Raw genomic sequence first — 15,365 nt, forward strand, 5'->3', positions numbered from 1 at the left:
CATGTCCTCGAACAGGCACCGTCAATGGAGAGCGAAATGCCTTCGGAGCCAGTTTGCTCCCCGCTCTTGAGGAACGAGAGCAGCTTAGCGAGCAAGTAGGGGAAGTGCATGACGTACTACGCACTGGTCAGTGGCGCAAAGGTATAGCACATCTTTCTAGACAGGTTAGACTGCGACACGATACGCGTGAACTCACGTGAGGTGACAGTAGTGTGTTCCCGCCTTTATCCTCACACCACACGACGTTCAAGCCTAGTCGGTTAATGTTGCATTTACTATGGAAGAGAGTTCAGCACAACGTAGGCCATCGACGCCAGCAAGTTTCAAATATTCTTGGGAAGAAGAGTAACACAAAATGTCTAATATGTAATAAAATATTGAACCACATTAAAAAAATTAATCTGCAGCGCCGTTGTTCCTTATGTCATTTCAACAAGTATGAAAAATATGAAGGCCGGGAAAGTATAGCGTTACTAGAAAAACTTTAAAATAACACATTTGAGGATGTACAGTACGTACATTTCATATTATCCTACTCAACTCTGTTTACATTATAATGTTTGATAATTCCTCAGAGATGATTTACTTATGTACCGGTATGTATTTCACTCTGTTGTTCATATGGTACACATTTCCGAGCGGCAAGTATAGTACCGTCACGGTATGCAACCCGCCTGTCCGCTGCTCTCTTGTCACGTGACTGACAGCTGTCCCGAGCGGAGCAAGTAACACCGGCTCCCTAGAGCAAGTACGTGATGACGTCTCTCCTCGGACACTCCCGGCACTAAAAGCCATACGCCATTTCTTTTCAGGCACACTAAATACAAGGAGAATTATTAGCCAGCAAACATTAAATTAATATTGTTTCGGATTATCGTCATTATTGTTAATGTAGCGTTTTTACGATAATAATAACAAAATACTCTAACTGTATACTTTTAAATAATCGCCGATATGAAACCTTAATTACATAAAACAGAAAAACCGGCGAGTGTAGTATGATTTCAAACCAAATAGTTTACCTATTATTATTGATATAGGAATTAGAAGGATATTTTTAAAGACTTTCGCCTGGAGCGTGGCATTTTTCTCCTTGTGGGTGGGGGCTGTAGAATAACACCCACGGCATCGTAAGAGGCGACTAAAAGGGGCCCCAGGGGCTCTGACCTTGGGAGCGTGGGTTGGCGGCCACGAGGCCCTCAGCTGAGTCCTGGCATTGCTTCCACTTACTTGTGCCAGGCTCATCACTTTCATCTATCCTATCCGACCTCCCTTGGTCAACTCTTGTTCTTTTCCGACCCCAACGGTATTAGAGCACTCGAGGCCTAGGGAGTCTTTTTCATTTTCGCGCCCTTCGTGGCCGTTGACATTTTTTGGCCGATATCTTCATTTTTCGAAGTGTCGGATCCCTTCCATTTTTTCTCTCTGATTAGCGTTTTATAGAGGATGGTTGCCTAGTTGTACTTCCTCTTAAAACAATAATCACCATCACCACCAGCGTGGCATCGTATGGAAGTGAAACATGGACAACCAGCTCGGAAAGAAAGTGAATATAAGTTTTTGAAATGTGTTATTACAGAAGAATGCTGAAGGTGAGACAAGTAGATCGAAGATATACTGAATCGAACTGGTGAGATGAGATCGATTTGGCTAAATCTGACGAGAAGAAGAGAGAGAATGATAGGACACATCTAAAGACTCGCAGGACTAGTTCAGCTGGTTTTTTTAGGTGGTAAGAACGGTAAGGGTAGACCAATGTATGAAAATGACAAGCAGATTACAGTAGATGTAGCAGTTACGTAGAAATGAAAAGGTTAGCATTTTGTAGGGTGGCATGGAGGGCTGCATCAAAACAGTCTATGGACTGATGAGCCAAACAACAATAAAAACAGTCTGAATGTAGTCTATACTTTTAAATAATCGCCGATATGAACTGCTATGACAAACAGAAAACCCGCAGAGTACTCAGAGTATGATTTTGAATCAATCAATTATTGTGCATCATAATAGCCAGCCCTGTAGTCTAGGGGTAGGGTGCCTGAATCTTAGCCATACCAAGCATTCGATTCCGGCCAGGTCAGGGAATTTTACCTGAATGTGAGGGTTGGCTCGAGGTCCACTCAGTCCACATGATTACATCTGAGGAGTTACCTGACGGTGACATAGCGACCCTGGTCTAGAAAACCAAGAATAAAGGCCAAGATGTTTCGTCGTGCTGACTACGCATCACCTCGCAATCAGCAGCCCTTCGAGCTGAGCAGTAGTCACTTGGTAGGCCAAGGCCCATACGGCTCATTCGCGTAACTTCATTTATGGGACGAAATTCTTAAGCAGACCCTACACGGTCAATACAACTGTCAGTACCGAAAAATATTGACAGTAATACTGATCGCGTGCAGACTGGAATGATGGAATTAAGGCCAGTACTGAAGCAGATCCGGATTTCCTGATCTGCGAGCGTCAGTACTGTAGAGTGGTGGGGATACTGACAGTCATACTGACCGTGTGAGTGCTCTTGTCATTATTTCTGTCAGTATCAACGAAGCAGCGGTGGACGACAAATGCGTTTCTCACCAAGGCCAAGTACAGGTGCTTGTGGAACCGTCAAGTAGGCCTATTGCAAAAGTTTATCGAGCTATATGAAACGCTGCCAGAATAAACGTAACACAATACTTTACATGTTTCCATAACTGCTGTGTGATGTTTGGGACATCATTGAATGTTTTTAATTATTGAACTATATATTTAATTGAAAATATGTATATATTTAATCACTGATAGGTCATTTTAAATTAATATGTATATATATAGGGCTTTTATCATCCATTTCAATCATCATTTCATTTCTTTGTATCGCGGCTATAACGTATTCTGAACGAACAAATTATTGGGTAAAGTATTTCAACATCACGCATATTTATAACTTGCAGTAAACTTTCCAATAGCCGTTGTGAGGTGACCAGAGTCAGCAGGCTAATTTCAGCCCAATTCCAGGAAAAGTACGTCATCGAGGTTACGAGAGACGTTACCTTCTCCACATCATGAAGAGACAGTTGATACATTATTAACACCCACTTTTCAAACTATGCTTGGGGACGCTTTATTTCAGCGGGAAAGTTCAGCCTATGCGAATGAACGTAATGAAGCAACGTGATGGATTCACAGCTATACATCGGAGAAGGGATGAGACCTCGAATCTTACTGGACCATGTGATATGGCTGATGGAAGGAGACTTTTGAACCAATATATACCACCGACAAGGGCTGGAGAGGAGTTTCTCAGTCAGACTCTCATTCAGACTCACATTCAGATTCAGATTCGGAGATTCGGACATTCTGATTCTGATTCTCACGCTTGGAAGATACTCTTACTACGATTCTACGTCTACACATCGGAGAAGATTTTAACTTAGTTAACTTCGCATCTGAGTATATTCTACTCAAAAGTTACTCTCATTGGGACTTGTTATCTCAATGACGAGAGGTAGTCAACGGGAGACCGGTTCTGACTGGTGTAGGGGAGGAGAGCTTTTATTATGAATTTAGCTACGCTACTGTTCCGTAATACGGAAGAATACGAAGGTATTCTCTCCATGAACATAGCCCATGGTGGTTTTGCACTTAAAATTAGGACTCATTACGACTTTATGTAAGGAGTACAATAGGAAGTGTTAAAGACAGGAAATGTGGATGTAGAACTGGAACCCAACAACAGATGAGGCAGCCTGTACGAGAGATCCACCCATCTTCAGCTTCAAGACAACAGAGTCTACATTTGGTGAGCTTATGGCATAAGTTACTGCAAGTCTTCGCGCAACAGTTCATTTTCTTAAAGTTAATTTCATTCACTTTTTCTTTTGCTTCCGTAAGTTCAGATTTCGTTAATACGCCGTTACGTCACGTTTTCATCTTAATAAATAGCTGTTTTAATTTGTATTTTATGAAATGATTATTAATGATCCTTAAATTCCAAGTTAGTGTACTTAATGATTTGTCTTCCGTTCACCCCACCCCTGGGAGTTTTTTGAGTCTCATTACGTATTTTTATTTATTATTATTATTATTATTATTATTATTATTATTATTATTATTAATTATCTACTTTTGAAGACTGGCGCCCTTGGGATACTGTTTCTGGAGAAACAATGACATATCATTTATTTATTTTAATATTAAAGTGACCCGCCACGTTATAAATTTGTCATACATCTGTGGGCAAAGTGGGTACGTCACAGCTGTACTGATGGAAACTGGTGACATTATAGCGAAAAACTTTAAATCTTCAAAATTTATACCAGTTGTAAGATACCTCACTGTCACCGCTAATCTCTCTGCCACCGATAAACAGCACCGCATGTTTGTATTTTGCCTAATTACAAAAGGCTCTACCATTCGTAGTAATTTCGCAAAAGTACCCTCACGCATTCGGAGATAGTTCTGATGATCTTCTGCTTCGGTATATTGTGTTTCCTCAACACTTCATATGAGAATACTCTTCTCTTTTCCAAAGCCAATCTTTAACCCATCGTTTACGTTTAAAACTGCGTTTCGTGCAGTACTAATATGATAGCTACAAAAAAGCCCGTCTTTTACGATCCATTTGGATAGAATGCCGCAATTGCATGTTATAAATCTCATTCCGTAGTGACGGTTATTGACTTTATTTGTAAAGTGAGAATGCCGCAATGGTAAGCTGGTACTGACCAAAATATTGGCAGTAATAATGATCGTGTAAGGTCGCTACAATATTGATGCGTACTGTCAGTATTATTGACTCAGTATTACTGACCGTGTAGGGTCTGCTTTAAGTGTTTAATGACGCGGAAGCTGCTAGGTACGGTACGAGTTACATATACTACACTCTTAGCTACAAACATCAGTTGTGTCAGACAATACAAGCTCTATGAATCAATGCATATTCCTTATTAAACTGTTCATTACTCAGTATTGAATCTATTAATTATAGTAAATGTGTAATTAAAGTTCAATTGTACCGTCACCCAATGGCGCGCACTGAACCCCATCTACCCCAGCGCTGCTAGGGTAAATATCTTTGTATTCAAATTTTCTAATTATTCTTTAGAACGCTTTTTATAATGTTTAAAAAATTGCGAACATTAAGCCAAGTCAGGTACAGCTGTCTCGACAATCCGCTCGCACTATCGCAGTTCAGTTTCTTCAGCGAGCTGGGTTTCCTTGCCGGCGCAAAAGAGAGCTACCCCAGCGAAATTTAAGGTCGTTTGAGTGACGCATGCACTTGAAGCTTCCTCGAGACGGAATTGTGGTCCCTCATCCGACAGCAATTTACAGCGACAGGCCAGCTAGCTTAGGTAAGGGGTGTTAGTTTTAATACTTGACACTCAAAGTCTTCAGCGCCACACACTAGAGACTGCAAGAAAAATATCAACATCTTAACAGTACAGCCACTTGCACATCGTCTTGCTAATATTTAGGTTGCTCAGCATGAACACAGAGTTAAGCACGAATGGTTGTGATGATATAGTGAATTTTTGTAGTGTTCCTCTCGGATTATAGGTGAAGGTTTCGCGAGTTCTGTGGCATTCTTCATGAACATAACGCGTGTTATACATGACAAATATTTTCCCTCGTTTGTCGTTGATGCACATACACTCAGTATGCGAGTGAAACTATAAAACTTCAACGACGGTAAAGTACCAGTTAAATTATGCTGATTAGATTAGGCATTTTAAGTAAAAACAAATAGTCCCAGTGTATTTTTTGTGAAAACCATGACTGTACTATCACGAAGCGTCACCGGATGAAACTGTAGGTACATTGTTTAAAATCTGGTACAGATTAAGTTATGATGGTGTCGTCACTGCTGTAGATATCAATTTGGAAGTATGTGCGAGCGTGTGGTTGAAAACATTCTTGAAAGATCTTCCTCAGGCAGACCTTTCCACAAAAAATGCAGCCTTATAAAATGGTAATGTTGACTTTAGAGAGTGTAGTGGGACTACGATTGTTTATATTTTTTTAAAAAAACTTTTTGCAACTGGAGTAATGAATATGTTCACCGCACGCCACTGCCGCCACCCGAACTCGCAAGAGTCACCGCAGACGGAACCTATGTTTATTGTCCGGCCTTGAGATTTGAGACAGGCGCATGCGCGGCAGCCATGTTTACCCCTCACACCTGTTACCAGGCATACATGTGACTTCTCGTCAGACGACTACAGTAGCCATCAACATGAATGGGAGTTTACACTGGCGGGTTTTTTTTTATGGATTCATTCACTTAGTTTATTTTTAATGGATTTATCTAGGTTAGAATTTTGTGATTTTTTCTTAGATTTGTTTTCGTCTTTCATGGTTTTAGCCCTGTTAAATTCATAACGATTTAGCATCGATATCTGTTTACCATTTTCCTGATCTCGACAAATAAAGACGTAGAAATTAAATGTCCATTGTCTGTTACGCCGACACTTCCTCATTTGACTCATTGTATTTAAACTACGCTCGTTAACGATATTTCAATCTACAACACTCTTAAAATTCCGCAGGAGATATGAGCACAAACATGCATTATCTATGTTATGATTCCGCGCGGGCCCGCAATGAGCGTCAGATTAGCTTGGAGTCGCCAGGATTCACGCAAACCGACCCCTGTGTTCGGAATCGCTGGAGTAGACACTATCGATTCCAGGCTTCAGTCGCGCAAGTCCCTAGTTAAAATCCTGCCGTTTGCAGCCCTGAACGTAGCTTAACGCGGGCTTCAATGTTCAAGCTAGAAGAACAATCCTGTAGTGCTACGCGAATTACAGAATCTCCAGTTTCACGTGGAATCCGAACTACAAAAAACGTCACTTTGCATTTCTAAAATCTCATATGCATTGTCGGGTAATCGATCTGCGGTCACTGAGAAGGTGAATCATTATCTGATCCTGTAATGAATACGAGATGTGTTCCACAAGACAGTATTATTGGACCTTTTTATTTTCTTACAGTTGCATTTAAATGTCATTAATATGAGGAAAGAACTGGAATCATACACAAAGCATTTCGGGGATGATGCTATACCGTGTAAAGTAATAAAAAAGTTACAGGATTGCGAGCAACTACGACAAGATTTATACGAAGCTGTGAGTTGGACAGCAGACAAGGCATGATGGTGAAAGGGCTGAAAAGTCAAGATGTATGTTTCACCACGAGGACTTTTCATCTTGGTTTTAATCACTATGTTGATAGGTTGAAAATACAAAGAGTACTAGGAAATTTTTGCAATGTGAGTGAACGCTTAAAACTTTTTCAAAATAATTTCCACCACACTCAATACACTTCTCCATACGTCGAATCCAGTCACTCAACCAACTGCCACTTTTCTTCGGTTACATTTTCACACTCTTGAACCCATGCTACCAGAAGCTCCTCGTTGGATGCAAAACGCCGCCCTTTCAGCTTCATCTTCACTTCTGGGAAGAGTGCGAAGTCACATGAGGTAAGATCAGGACTGTATGGAGGGTGATCAAGCACAGTCAACCCTGATCTGGCAAGAAAATCGTCCTTTGTGTTTCCAGCACAACCTAAGTCAGGATGCCCCGTTTAGTGAAGAATACTGCAATCATCCTTTTCTTCACTGACCTTGACTTTCGCACAGTCACAGGAGTACTCTCATCCTCAAACAGCCACACCTTGTTCTGGGATTTTGTTGGGACATGGTAATAATAAAGCCAAGTTTCGTCACCTGTAACGATGCTATTGACGTTACACGAAGTCCCATTTTCAAACTGTTTTAGCATTTTTCGGCACCATTTCACTCGATGTTCCCCTTGTTCCTCTGAAAGTGAATGGGGCACCCAAAGGGAACAAACCTTTCTAACATGGAGATGGTCGTGTAGAATTGAATGAATAGCTGGTGCAGGGATGTGGAGGGTCTCTTCTACCAGCCGATATGTCAACCGCCTTTCTTGCTGCAACATTTTCCCCACAGCATCAATGTTTTCCTCAGTCAGTGATTCAGACGGTCGCCCAGAACGAGGATCGTCTTCAACCCCCAAAATTTCCCCTCTGGAACTTTTTGTACCAGCGGAAAATCTTTGTCCGATGTGGACAGTCTTTCTCCAGCACAGGAGTAATTTCCTCCAGGCACTGGTCAACAGTTAATCCACGAGCAAAATTGTAGCGGATAATTGCGCTATATTCACCTTTAGATCACACCGGCATCTTAACTTGTTTTCAATCCCACTGCTTGGTACCAACTGGTGTGAAGGTCGCGCCTTGCTGTCTTCTAGACCGATTTTCACCCCTCTTTTCATCCCTCATCATAACAGGCGTGTCCAGCCAACCGTTTTTGCGTACTGCAAAACTTTCCTAGTGCCCTTTGTACCTATAGCTGTTAATATGAGAAAAGATCTTCTCCGTGGCGCCATCACATTAACGGGATCGTAAATAAAGAAGACAGATCTCTTCATAAGGTTGTAAGGGTGTTTAGGGATTAGAGTTAGAGCCCTGCACAGATGCTGATATCCGCGGATTTCGGATATCCGCGAAGTTAGTGTCTTGGCGGGTACAAAATGTATGGCAGTGCGGATAATGTTGTTGATATCAAAAATAAGGTTCCTAGAAGGAAACCATAATTTAATTTTATCGATTGCAAATGTTAAAAACATATTTAAGCTCTTTAGGCTTCTTCAATCGTGAAATTCCAGCGTTTCGTACCAGTGTAGCAGTGGGCTCATCAGTTGGATTGCTACACCTTTCCAAGATGCTGGCGGCTAGTACGCCGTTGAGACAGCACTGCAAGCCTCTTAGTAGGACAATGTAGTGACGGTGCACTAGGAGAAGCATATGCTACACTTGTATAAAAGCCTGCCTTGTGATATAAAGGACTTGAGCCTAGAGACCATACAGCCGTAAATATGACCTAAGTATAACTGGCTCCTTTTGACATAAAGGTGCAAATTTTAAATCTAAATACCCCATAACACCTCCCTTGGATACTAAAACATCGCCCTCTCAGTGAACTTCCTATCCCCAGCAGCCAGCACCTTTGTGGACTGAGAAGTAAAGATTACATTCAGAATAGCAGGCCAGTGGACACAGAATGAACTAATCAGTTTGAGCTAGTATAATATCATGGTGTGTATCTTAACACACTGAACTATGACAGTAAAAACAACAAAGTTTTTTTACGAGAGAACGCTGGCGGCAAGGCGAGGAATATCCGTTAAGAATTTATTGAGCGCACTATGATTGATGTTCGTAGTTGTGAAAGCTGAACCGTGTCGTAAGGAGGCGCGCCTTTACTGCGAGCTTTAGTGCGCTCAGCTGACATTGCGTTCTTATAAAACGAGGAGTAAGAGTGGGACAAAATCACGACGCAAACACGTAAATATAAGGAGGGAGGCGTAAAAATCTATCACGGGTGAAAGCGAGACAAAAATGGCCATAGGATTAATAATAATAATAATAATAATAATAATAATAATAATCGCGTAAAGCGAAACTTCGTCATTACACGACAGTTGTTTTGCCGGAAGCATTATGTACCTCAGAAACTACATCTCTAGCAAGTCACTCTAAAATTGATGGAACTGGAAAGCAAGAATAAAAAATTCTTGGGAAATTGGACCCACTCATGTATATGGCATACTACAGACCTGTACACAGCAACAGATAAGTTCACTGATGCCGTACGTAGGACACGCTTGAAATTCTATGGTCATATCAGTAGAATGGACAATAACGGATTTGCTAAAAAACAATTAACTATAATCAATTCAAAGCTAAAAAGACCACTGAAATCAGTAGACAGAAGAACGGAAGAAAGAACACACCGAATTCATGAAGACATTGTAGGAGAAGAAGAAGAAGAAACCGTCGGACCCAGCTAACAAGTTCGAACGCGCTCATCAATTGGGCATAACGAAGAAAGAAAGAAATAATAATAATAATAATAATAATAATAATAATAATAATAATAATAATAATAATAATAATAATAACATTGAGAAAATTCGTGGTCAAAGCCTTGAAATTATTGACAGTTTAAAATACCTACGGAGTGAATTAATGCAGCATACAAGGCTGGACATGGAGATTAGCAAGAGAAGGCAACAGGGCAATGCATTCTACCAGAGTGTAAGGAATCTTGTCTGGAATAATGAAGTGCCATGGAAGTGTAAAGAGATAAGGTATAACATGTATTAGGCACCCACATTGACCTATGAGGCTGAGCCCTGGACAATGACTATCAGGGAGGAGAGTAGAATTCAAGCCAGTGAAATGAAATACCTAAGAAGAAGAATAGGAAAGACAAGGAAAGAGAAATACAGACATTGAGAAACGACGATGTGAGAAAGAAGGTCGGAATGGAAATCCTAAATGAGAAAATGAAAATCAATATCGCCCGCATGCTCAGTCCCTTCACACACAACAGCTGTACGCAGATAGGTTTGAACACGAGGCTGCTGACGCCAACACACGATGACTGTTACTTGGTTCGACTCTAGAGAAAGGCCACCCGTCTCACGTTCAAACATAGTCATCTACTGAACACTGACAACTAAACAGCGGTTACATACAGTGAGCACTATATTACTGTACCGGTACTACAACAACGACAGTTAACATTGCTCCAATTCTATCCATGACGCTGACTCCACGACGGTCTACAGTCCACAGTAGTACACATACAGTACTCTAAGGGTACGAACATGCCGAGTGGATTACTCCTCACTCAGTGCTCATACCAGTGCTCTTCACTCATCATTCAAAGGCGCACATACCGGGTAGGAGACCCTCGATCTTTCTTCATTATGAGGAAAAGTTTTCCATCCAGTTGATTGTGCAGCATTCACGAGAAGATAGGGTTGTGTTCTTTAAATGTAATTTTGTTTCGTGAAAATGTTCATACTCCTCTGTATACATAATAGTACTGGGCGAGTTGACCGTGCGGTTAGGAGCGCGCAGCTGTGAGCTTGCATCCGGGAGATAGTGGGTTCGAATCCCACTGTCGGCAGCCCTGAAGATGGTTTTCCACGGTTTCCCATTTTCACACCAGGCAAATGCTGGGGCTGTACCTTAATTAAGGCCACGGACGCTTCTTTCCCATTCCTAGGCCTCTCCTATCCCATCGTCGCCATAAGACCTATCTGTGTCGGTGCGACGTAAAGCAAAATAGCATACATAATAGTTAAGTATAGTGGCAGAAGTGATGATGAACATAGCAATGATAGCAAGCAAACTGTACTTGATTTCAAGTTCTGACAGAAGATACAGCCCACATCCAATTAATAAGAGAAGGCAGAGATTGAGTGAATTCCATCATTTATACCAAGAAGTGAAGAAAGACCCACAGAAATGTCACGACTATTGAAGAATGTCAATGCAGACATTTCAGTATACGACTCCTTGGCTGAATGGCCAACGATGATCCCTTCGGTTCAGTGAATCCCGGGTTCGATTCCCGGCCGGGTCGGAGATTTTATTGGCGACATTAATTCTTCTGGCTCGGGGACTGGTTATTTGCGTTTGTTCCAACACTCTCCTCTTCATACTCAGACAACACACCACCGAAACACGCAATAGTAATTACATCCCTCCACATAAGGTTGACGTCAGGAAAGGCATCCATCCGTAAAACAGCGTCAGTCAACATGTGTGATACGGTTCGCATCCGCGGCCCCACAAGGTGTGGCAAAAGGCGGTAGAAAAAGAAGAAGAAGAATGCAGACATTTCAATATTTGCTGAAAGGAATTGAAGGCAATATGAAACCATGGAAGTACAGCAGCTATCATGTCAGTCATACTTGCATTGAAGAAGAACTGGTCATTACAATAACGTAAGCAGTAGTAATATAATATTATTCTCCACTTCAATAAAGCAATCTGTACTTCATTGAAAGATTAAATTTACCGAGTATAAAGATAATATTCAACATGGATATTTTACCTTCAGTGAACGCAGGCCGATAATATTATGAGTAGGCGGCCGTGGCCTTGAGCCAACCAATCACAGAGCAGCGCTCAAGAAGCACATCGCTCCAAAATCAAACCGATTTGATTCTTGAGGGAGGAGCGGAGAAAAGAGGGATGAGTGAAGTACCGGCATGAACGCTACTATTGAAATGTATGGGTTTGTTTTGCATCTCTCAGCTTCCTGTGTGAAGACACAGGAGTGATGAGCGCTGAGCGAGGAGTAATCCACTCGGCATGTTCGTACCCTTAAGGCAGTACACAGACAGAACGCTGTTATGCAGTTCGCAAATGACAACCAGCACTAGCCGTCAAGCCTCAATCAATCACTCCACGTCGGTACACACACCGTACTACGCCCAGATACTCTTGTAGGACACTGACGAGAGCCAATACTACTGCCACCCCAGAACTCCAACAAAGAATCTCACTGTTCGCGACTAGCCTCCTTTTTATACCCTGACGATGGAGTACTAGAATATTCGGGGCTTCGGCTAGAGACGGAACATTGCCAATTCGTGTTCCAGAGGGTGCACGGGGAAACCAGACGAAGAGAGCAACAGAGGAGAGAGACTGTCATTAGGCCCTCAGGCCGAGGGTTATGAGAGGGCTAGCACGTAATAATAATAGTAATAATAATAATTTGCTTCAGTGTTTCGTTCCTTAGTTGAATGGATAGCGTACTGGCTTTCACAGTTCAGAGGGCCCAGGGTTCGATTCCCGACCGGATTTTAACAGAGAATGGCTAATTCCTCTAGCTCGGGGACTGCGTATTCGCGTTCGTCTTAATATAGGTCTCTTCATCTACGTACAACACACCATACAACCAACTTCCACAGAAATATTCAATAGTGAATACGTGAGTACGTTTTTCCCGATAGGGTTAGTGACAGGAAGGGCACCCGGATGTAAAACTAGGCCAAAAAGAAAATTTTGCATTTGCTTCTGCAGCGGCACCATCAGAAATGGCTACCTTAATGTAATTTGAAAGAGTTGAACGGGGGCGTCATGACTAGCTCATTGGCTAAGCTGCTGGCTTCCCACCCGGAAGTCTGAGGTTCATATCCCGATCGATCCTGGGTTGATTTTCATCTCAAAAATCACCGGCCAAAACAAAATTGAGCCTCGGTGACTCCAGCGGCCCCAGAATTAACCGGGATAAGCTGAAGAAAGTTTTAATCTAAAGAAGCTGAAAGTAAGAACTGATCGTTATACGCTTTTTTCAGTTAAATTTGAGCAACTACTACTACCACCCGACAATTAATATAGTTTTTTTTTTTTGCTATTGGTTTTACGTCGCACCTACCCAGATAGGTCTTGTGGCGACGATGGGATAGGAACGAGCTAAGAGCTGGAAGGAAGCTGGTCGTGGCCTTAATAAAGGTACAGCCCCAGCATTTGCCTGGTGTGAAAATGGGAAACCACGTAAAAACATATTCAGGGCTGCCGACAGTGGGATTCGAGCCCACTATCTCCCGGATACAAGCTCACAGCTGCGCGCGCCTAACCGCACGGCTAACTCGCCCGGTAATGAATATAGTAATCCGCACGTAAGGAACTAGAAAATAAGCTTTTTCCAGTTAGTGTGTATGTTAGTATGTTGTAGCATTTAACATGAATTAAGCTGTGTATTATGGTTGGGCGTAATAGCAGGCTCTATAGTCTGAGCCACGCCATACAAAACAAGAATAAATAAATAAATAAATAAATAAATAAATAAATAAATACATCAAGCTATATACTAAAAAGCAAATTTTGCCATCCTATTGTCTTCATAATAAACTAATCTCAATGTAATCAATAACGGAGGTTCGTTTGGCCAAGTAAATGATCAGTCAAGATATTCATAATTAAGTCGGTTTTCAAGCTCAACAAGGAATTAAGTAAATAAAAACACTCTGTCGCTCTCACTCAAGTTAATATCATACATTTTTGCTTTGCTGGCGAGATGTAGTGTTTACAGTGCACTATGTCTTCTGGTATGGGCTAGAATAAATTTGTTACTTTCATTGACCTGTCTCAGTCTCATCCTTGGCTTTGACAATATGAAAGTGACTGAGGTATGAGTGATGCTAGTAATACCATTCCTTACTCAGCCAGTCTCTGTTATGAATGGTGTGAAAATATCGCTCATAGAGTCGGTTGGTGCATGCATTTCAGTGAGTTTGGCAGACTGATATGTAATAGCAGCGGCTGGCTCGGTGAGGAAAGCAACGGGAAACTACCTCATTCCTCACTTCCCTAGTACGCCTCTTCAGTGACGCCTAGGCTATTTATGACAGCTGTTGGCGGAGTTGCAGAGGATCAAACCAGCTTTCGGGCTGAATACACAACATACGCATGATTAGAACCGTATTCTTGAAAAGAAAGATACATCTTGAACGATGTAATTTACTTAATTAGTCTTTGATGTGTGATTTTCAAAAGTTCCACAAATTAGTTACTGTCTTTCCTTTTTTCTGCGTGAATATTTTCTTCCTTCTTCAATAATCAGTATTTTTTTTTTTTTTTTGCTACTGGCTTTACGTCGCACCGACACAGATGGGTCTTATGGCGACGATGGGACAGGAAAGGGCTAGGACTGGGAAGGAAGCAGCCGTGGCTTTAATTAAGGTACAGCCCCAGCATTTGCCTGGTATGAAAATGGGAAACCACGGAAAACCATCTTCAGGGCTGCCGACAGTGGGGCTCGAACCCACGATCTCCCGAATACTGGATACTGGCCGCACTTAAGCGACTGAAGCTATCGAGCTCGGTAATAATAATAATCAGTAAAGGAGAGAGGTAGGACATAGGAATTGGGCGAAATAAAACCGTATTAATAAAATGCTGCGTTCGTCATTTCACACCAACTACGTAACTGAATCCGTTATTCGAACATGCCACAATTCTGTAGAGCCCTGCGCGGATATACAAAATATCCGCATCCACAAAATGGTTATCCGCGGTTAAATTAAATATTTAACTACAGTATATTACACCCAAGATATTGAAACGAATAGATCTATTAACATAATACAATAGGTCTGACACCTGGCACCAGAGCCCCCAAAGTCACAGGTTTATGAAGGATTTTCTCTTGCGACATCTACCGCCGTATTGACCTCAGATTTACGGCTTTATGGTGTCAAGACTCTTTAAATATCACTATTATAACATGCCAATATCATGGGTCGCCTAACCACAAGCAAAAACAAGAGTAAACCTAAGTGAAAATCAATAAACATCATTATTTCGAAATTATCAGCAAATTTATCCGCACTGCCATGCAATTTGTATCCGCCAAGACACTAACTTCGCGGCGGATATCCGCATCCGTGCAAGGCTCTACAGTTATCTGGTCTAATCCAAATAAATTTGCAATCCTACAGAAAAAAATATACTTTACTTATTCACGCAAATCTAACAATAGTGTTTTTCACAACACG

The 15,365-nt window shown here is 41.6% G+C and overlaps 1 protein-coding gene across 3 annotated transcripts in view; it reads right to left on the reverse strand.

The window, feature by feature from the left end:
- The window catches only part of FucT6 (alpha-(1,6)-fucosyltransferase), a 415,916-nt gene that overhangs the window by 315,384 nt on the left and 85,167 nt on the right, over positions 1–15,365 (reverse strand). The window lies entirely within an intron of this gene.

This window comes from Anabrus simplex, chromosome 11 (assembly GCF_040414725.1).
Source record: "Anabrus simplex isolate iqAnaSimp1 chromosome 11, ASM4041472v1, whole genome shotgun sequence".
Taxonomy (NCBI): Eukaryota; Metazoa; Arthropoda; class Insecta; order Orthoptera; family Tettigoniidae; genus Anabrus; species Anabrus simplex.